Source organism: Triticum dicoccoides, chromosome 7A (genome assembly GCF_002162155.2).
Source record: "Triticum dicoccoides isolate Atlit2015 ecotype Zavitan chromosome 7A, WEW_v2.0, whole genome shotgun sequence".
In the NCBI taxonomy this organism is placed as follows: Eukaryota; Viridiplantae; Streptophyta; class Magnoliopsida; order Poales; family Poaceae; genus Triticum; species Triticum dicoccoides.
Window position 1 is genome coordinate 622,696,247 of NC_041392.1, and position 8,581 is coordinate 622,704,827.

Sequence of the window (8,581 nt, forward strand, 5' to 3'; positions counted from 1 at the left end):
GTTCTAATGCAGTGTCTACCGGATTAGTTGCTTAGTTTAATTTCCGGTGTGCTTAGTTTTATTTGAGGGGTGTGTTGTGCTGAATCCCCAGTAGAACTATGTTATGTTTATTCTCGTTACTTTAACTCTTTAGTACGTACATACTAGTATTTCTTACAGTTCATCTTTTAGTTGGTACAGTACTACGACTACCACTCGTTTCTTCACATTATATACGTACAATATATATGGCCAACATCATATAGCCAGTAGTTTAGTTGTCAAAAAATTTCAGGGGGCTTAGTTTTGTCAAAGAATTCCAGGGTTCTTAGTTTTATTTGACGGGTGTGTTGTGCTGGACACCATTATTGTGACTCAAATCTCTTTTGCCATGTTATAATGACATAAATACCGATGGGCCAAGATGCCAGCTCTCCCTCTACCTCACTACAGTAAAATAAAGTGTGGGGCCTACTTGATCCCAACAACGTTCTTATTTTCCTGTAAAATTGTTCGCTTGGTTACTCCTAACAAGCGGGGCAACACTTATCATTGCGAGAATCGGCTTATTTTTGTCAGGTGACTTGGTCAACGGGTTTGATGTGAAAATCACAATGTCTAATGGTATTTTTGAGCAAACATCTAACTTAACGATGGCATTTTTGAGATATCTAATTGCATTTTTGAGCAGGCATCTCATGGATCGATGTCATTTTTGAGTAGTTGTAACTTCTAATGGCAAAACTAAATATTGATACACAAACTAGTGGCATAAATAATAAGAACCCAAGAATTAAATAGGTACTAGTCGCCAACCCCTGCATTCGCACGGGCTAGCATGCAATACAACTTTCTACGGTATGGGAATCTACAATAGTTTTTGTGCAATGGCTTGTCTCCTATAAAAGAACTACAAACATACAGACAAACTAAAATTAAAACTATTTAGTAATTACAAAAGATGATGATGATATGAAAAGGTCGCATGCATTTGAAGTATAATCATTACATAACTTTTGAAATATAATCTTCAACAATATAATATTGGCTATATACAGTTTTTGCATAATGTATGAAATTATGATGATGTTATCAACGGTTAATTTCCATAATGCAAATAGAATATTGCAATTTTACTATGTTTTTAAATATAATATATCAAAAAATTTCTTGCTATTTTTGCTCAGATTTCTAATGTAAACGCCTGGACACAAATTTCTATTCTCATGGGAGACTTATCTTGTTCCATGTTTATTTTGACAGGTCTACACCCATATTTTAGTTATATTTTGAAATACTGAGGCTAATTAAGTTTACATTTGTACTTTTTATAGTATTAGAATTGTGAAAGCTAACATTTGATAGCTTGAAGTGATGTGTCGTTACATATTAACTTCTGTCTTGTCTGTCAAGTCTTAAAATAATCTAGTTAGTTTTTTTTCTTACAATTTTTTTTGATTTATCATTAATACTAAACATTAATAATTTTGAACTGGTATGCCTAGCTGGTGTTCTGAGATGGTTAAGTCAAGCAAACTTTCTCACAAAAGCAGTCAAATATATATAGTAATACACAATATACATTCGATATAATTCAATGAGATCACATCATATTCCGCTGGTAAATAGACTCCACATTGTTTTTTCACCACTATAGATCCCACAGTATTCTTAAATATAGAACATTGTATTTTTTAGATCAGTGGTACTATCACTTGTTTTTGTATATTGAATATTGCACATTTGATAAGAGAAAATGAATTTTTAGTTGTATTTTATGCCAATCACTCAAATTTCTAAATTTTGTAGTTGTAAAAGAAAGTTACAGAATAAAATAAACATTCTCTCACTTCGTATATTTATCCACAAAAATGATACAAATAGTCCTTAAATATTGAATATACTATTATAAATAAGAATAGGGCCTTTTATATTTGCATGATCTAAAAAGAGCATGGTCAACCATAAAAGATCATAAGTAGGAATGTCATACCATAGAAAATCAAAATGTGTTGTGTACAACCACATTGACCCAACATACTGTCAGAACCTAAAGGATTTGAGATATCAGGACTAATTCAAAAGGGAATATATTTCTGTGAATAAGTAGTGGATACATCTGACTGACCATAAACTGAATTGGCACAAACTATATATCTTAAGATAGCATGCTGACATTATTTATATTGTTTAGGTTTCCACTATATGAAGGACATAAATTAATAATCAAAAAACCATTTACTATATTTTTGCGCAAAAAAACCATTTACTATATGGCTAGTCACTTTAAATGGTGGAAACAATGGATGGGAAATAGTATCAGACATTTATTGAGGATACCATTGGATAAGTATAGAAACATATGAGAGATCGGATCCCATTTTGTTATCCTACAATCTGCAAAACCATTTGAAACATAAGATGCCACCTTTAAGAATTGTAATTGTAGACAATTCGGTGAATCAAAGAGGCCTTATTTTAGAGGCTAGTTAGAGAGGCGCTCTTTTATTTATTTTTCTTTCTTTCCTTTTTTTCCTCCCCATTTGTAACATACTATCATTTTAATGAAAATATACCGTAGAACTATTGTTCTACGGTTTGTGGCTAAAAAAGGCCCATTTTTGTAAAAACATTTAGATGGATGAACCAATAATTTAGTAGACGCTCTAAACAGGAGCTCCAAGTTATTTTATTCATGGATCAAGCATCTCCTATCCCATATAAAGTGGTACTTGTCAGAGAGATACTATCAAGGTCCCTGACAACACTATCTATTAATATGACTCATCTTACTTACCTTGAGGGTTGCTGGGAATTAAGGCCACAAATTTTGTTTTTGCTCACCTTACATACCATCATGGTAATGCAGAATTAACGACAGACTCTCCTTTCTGATACTTCACCAAATGTCTGCGACATAAGATGTTAAACTGGATGCTACAGAACTAATCGAAAAATATCACAAAGAATCGAAAACTTAATGCACAACACACACTTACTTATGGATCAGACATGATATAGTGTCTATCATCACCTGCATGCATCCGTATTTTACAAACTATTGGGCTGCTATATTACAGAAATTTGTTCAGCTATTTGCATTCAGGCACTGGAATTGAATATCTCATATTAAGTTATTAACTCTTTTTACTACAGCTGCATGTGCATTCCTATTATTGTACAAATATATCTTCCAGCAACCATGTTAGGCCTTATTATAGCTATTGCGTTGTACATTGTCGTTATCTTAAGAATCCACCTATTGTTGAAAGACAGTCTGCTTTCATGTCACTCTAAACTAATCATGTTTTACTTCGCTGCTTTTCCCTTTATTGGACACCATCTTCTCCATGTCTTTCGTAAATATGCTTGTTCCCAGGCTTTCTTCATCAGCATATACACCATGTGCGCATCCTCAAATGCTACAGAAACATCCGATGCAGGTGATGTTACTATGTAGATTTTAGAAACATCCTACCTGGGGATTTTAAATTGAGGAAAACACATCAAATATTAGCATCAGGCTAGCAATCAACCAAAACATGGATATTCAGAGTCGCTGTTAGGTTAGATGTCTGGTGTCTAAGACCCCTTTGCCTAAACATGACACATGGTGCCATCTGGGTAGCTCTACTGGGTCGTAGTTCTGCCGAGTGCAGAAAATGGCAAAACTATGGTGCCACGTGGCATGGTCATTGACTCATCATTCGGTCTGTGTCATTTGTTTACCGAGTTACCCTTGTTGTGCACTGAGCGAAGTTTTTTGCAGTTGTCTACTGAGTGCGTGTAGAAAAGAACCCGACAAAGTAAACATTGTCGGCAGACGTCCAATATAGTCATGTTTTCCTAGTGCTGCCGTGTTTTTTTTAACTTTGCCGAGTGCATTTGGCACTCAGAAAAATTGGGAATTCTAGTAATGAGCATGTCCAGTGTCCTAATATATATTGTACATGCATAGAAATAAAAAAGACTTTGTAAATATACTTTAAAAATTACTCTTCGCAACATGTGCGGGCCAAATTGTATATATTATATCAATCGGATTTTGTTCAAATCTCTATTGATTGATAGAATTGTGAAGACCATTAAAATTTTATATCTATACATGAGTAGCAAAACAAATCTTCACTGTCTCAAGAAAATGAGCACAAAAGTGAATTGGCTATCCAACGTAAAGGAAAATATGTATTAGAGGACCAAAAGAGGGAACAAATAGTTTTGAAAAGCCATAAGTTTTGACGTACATGTATTAAATCCAACAACTCAGCAGCCTTGTTATAATCATTTCTGAATTTATAAAGTTAGAAGAAATAAAATCGATAAGCTAAGAAATTATGCAGTTGGGAGTGCATTTATAGAAGTCTGAATAATGTGAATAATATAATGGCCGAAAGTAGCTAGAGCAACAGTGTTACATATCTCGGGGAAGTTCTTTTAACAATCTCAAAGGACAATTGGCGCAAAATAACCATAGGTATTTAGCCTCGTTGGCGAATTGGTCAAGAAATTAAGAAGACAAACTGAACATACACATGTTTTAGTTGAGCGAAATGTGTGGAAAATATGATGAAATAACTTATTTAAGTGAACATCATCAGATCAAGTGTATAATGGCGGGTAGGGGTGAGTGCATGCTATAGAAACTGAAACGCTACATACAGGTACTCTTAAGAGCATCCATGTTGGACTGTCTTCCATAGGTAATTGATAGAATTATGCTCTAGTGTACCTGCATATCTGTGCATAGCATAAATGTGAATTTTGAAGTGCATTGTTCAATAAGTGGAACTTACAAATCAGAAGATACTTTATGTTGGAGCATCATATGGTTTTTATGGTGTTTCCAAATCAAGTGCCACAACTTTCAGACTGGAATTCCATTTGTGATTCATGGCAGGAATTAGATGGCATTTAGCAAAATGTGCACATGTGAAAAAGGGAAGACCCGATTGGACCTGAACTCATCTAGTGATAATAAATAGGAAATCTGGAAGATAGTAATGATGGGTTACGTCAGCCGTAGAAGTAGACCTGCAATTATTCTGATTTGAAGGAAAAACATCAAACACATGCTGTCAAATTTCTAACTTAGTAATAAGATAAAACAAAATAGAGATGGTGTCATTTGGAAAATTACCAGTCATTGGCTTCAAACTGTAGTCAGTGCATCTACTCCTTGGATCCATAAACCATCATGGCCTAGAAACTTTGAGAAAATTAATACTACAATTCAGCGGGAACACACAATCAGAATGTTATAGGTCTAACATAGCATGATTCTTTTAGTTGTTTTCGACAAATCATAGTGTTCATGCTTACCCTGCTGTTTTCCTCAGTGGATGGTCAATGTCTTTGCGAGATAATTGTTCTTCAAGATTACCTTCCCTCCATGGAACAGTATGGTCAACATCCACCATTTGCGACGGCACCAACCACAACAGGAGCTCCGTCCTTCTCCATATCCCCCACCCCCTGCCCATCTTGGTTGAGGGATTGAGAAAACTATGATTGGGGAAGCCAAATCACAGTAGAGAGTCAATGATAGGGTCAATTAGTGAGAAAATAGAGATCCACCCGTATTGGAAGGACTGGAATTGTACTTGGACGTGTCTTTTTCTACATATAAGGTACATGTTTCTTTTCTATGCGCTATAGAAAGATTTTTTGTTTTGTTTTTTGAGGGATAGAGAACACTAATTTTATTTTGCCATCGCAATCATCAGATTCAAGAACACACACGATAAAGGAGATTGAATCCCTAGACAACACTATTAAAGGGCACGATGAAAACAACTGAATCCGAACTGGCAAAAAGAAATTCAAAACAAATTAGTGTGAGGACTGAGAAGACGAACCTGAAAAGAATTGAATCCAGACCGGCAAAAAGAAATTGAAAATAAATCAGTGCAAGGACTGAGAATACGAACGTGATCTAGATGAGGAAAATAATTTTACTGTAATAAGCTGCATGAGCGCAGGAGATGCATGCCCTAAATTCCTTGCTGCAATTTGGGAGAGACACGATCTGTTTCCATGTGGAGATGAGCGCAGAAGATCCATGCCCTAACGTCCTTGCTGCAAATTTGCAATTGGGAGAGACCCAGATCTGCTTGTGGAGAGGAAGAGAGATGAGAGTTTGAGGGAGAGAGAGAGAGAGACGTGAGAGATCAACTTGGTTGTTCCAATCTAAGAGAGACCTGGATCTCTTTTCCATGAGTATGAACAGAGACGTGAGAGATTGAGAGAGATAATATGGCTGCTTTAGAATTTATTTTTTACCGGGAAAGGAAGAATTGGTGGATCTTGGTATTTTACGCGCATCTCTTTTAGTTTTTTTCCACAACTTGTATGAGTTAATCTAGACCGTAATAACATGGTCTCATTAGATGTACGCCTAATTTCTAATTAACATGAGAATTAATAGGTGTCTTTTTTCCTAGAGAGCAATAGATAGATTAGATCTACGCCGTAATAACTCGGTCCCATCAGATTGACGGCTCCTAGTTACTGATTAACGTGGGAATTTGTAGGGAGTCTAGGATTAATATAGGTATAGGTATATAGGTATAGGTATAGGTATAGGTATAGATAGATATAGATAGATAGATGCTAATTTCTTTAATATAATTTAGCACCCCATTTAAGCAAGTACTAGCTTTTTTAATAGTACTATATGCATAATTTGCCGACGAGCGCTTTCTATATGTATCATCTTTTTTTCTTTAATTCCATCTTGTTAGTTTTGCTCCATGGCGCAATCCATCGATCCTACTACTGTACAAAAGTATACATTTTTAAAAAAGCTAGAGGGCGGGGCACTCTAGCTAGGTCGGTTTCAAGAGAGGCGAGGGCCTTTGTGATTTGACGGCTCATTACTGCTGGAAGGCGGGGCCTTGTGATTTGACTGCTCGTATAAATGTGCCGACGACCTGAGAGGAGCAAAGAACCGTGCGGTATACTCAAGTTTTTCACTGGAGTATGACGGAGGAGCATGAAACATGGCAGCCCAGTGCCATATCTCTACTCTCTACTCTTATTATATATTACTAGCAAGAGGCATTGTTCTATTGACGATAAAGAATGATCTAATTTGCTAGTCATCTCATTTTTATCATTGTTCTATTCATGCCTCGCAGAGAACGTGACACGTGCGGTGAAACACCCGAAGCAAAAGAAGAAACACAGGAGCAAAAGAAGAAGGAATATTATCACCCAAAAAAGGAAGACGCACACACAAGTCTGGGGCGCTGCTCTCACTACATGACGGGTTGCTGGCGTCGGAGTCGTAACTGCTTCTTCATCGCATCCACGACCTCTATCTCCTTGCGCGTCTCCTCTGCCATCTTCTTCATTGTGTCCATGACGCGGGATTTCTCGACGCAAGCCTTCATCATCTGTTCCACGGCCGCATTACGTACCTTGATAGCAGCCGGATGCTGGATGCGGAGCTTCGCCAACTCCTCCTTCTATTCCATGACGAGGGCCTGCAGCATCTTCATCGATGAACTACTATTCTCATGCAGCTTCTTACAGCCGGCGTTCTCCTCCTTCAGCAGGTCGAGCTCATGGCAGAGCTTCGCCTTATCCTCTTGAAGTTGCAGGATTTCGCCGGTCGCCTTCTTCTCCGAGGCAATGCTCTTCTTCAGCAGCATCACTAAGCCGGCCGTCAACTCCCCCTACTCATTGAGCTTAGCGGGCATGTCGTCGAGGCTCTCCTTCAGCAGCTCCACCAAGCCGTGGATGAACTCCTTCTGTTTATTGAGGTGCTTATTGAGCTGATCGAGCATGCTGTCGAAGGATAACGACTCCAGCGCCGCCAGCTCGGCATGTTCGCCTCCGCGGCTAGGGCACTCCTGGGAGCCGTCGCCTGCCCGTGAGAGATCTTTCGAGGTCTCTGCGTGGCAGCGAGCCCTCTTTTTTCGCAGCCTTGGTTGCCGCTCCCTTGTTACAGGTAGTTCTCGACCTAGAGCTCTGCACACTGGCCATGGCAAGGACGAACAAAGAAGGAGGACTTATGAGGAGGAAGGTAGAGTAATTTTTGGTTAGGTAGTTCCCCTTTTTAAAACCTAAGTACTAGCACTAGTACTAAAACCTGCATAGTGGGAACACGTTCAGGTTTGGTACGTGATACGTCTTTAACGTATCTATAATTTTTGATTGTTCCATGCTATTATATTATCTGTTTTGGATGTTTAATGGGATTTATTATACACTTTTATATTATTTTTGGGACTAACCTACTAACCCAAGGCCCAGTGCAAATTGCTGTTTTTTTGCCTATTTCAGTGTTTCGCAGAAAAGGAATATCAAACTGAATCCAAACGGAACGAAACCTTCGGGAGAGTTATTTTTGGAACAAACGTGATCCAGGGGACTTGGAGTAGACATCAAGAAAGAAGCGAGGCGGCCACGAGGCAGGGAGGCGCGCCTGCCCCCTGGGAGCACCCCCACCCTCGTGGGCCCCTTGCAGCTCCAGCGACCTACTTCTTCCTCCTATATATATCCATATACCCCGAAAACATCCAGGAGCACCACGAAACCCTATTTCCACCGCCGCAACCTTCTCTACCCAAGAGATCCCATCTTGGGGCCTTTTTCGGAG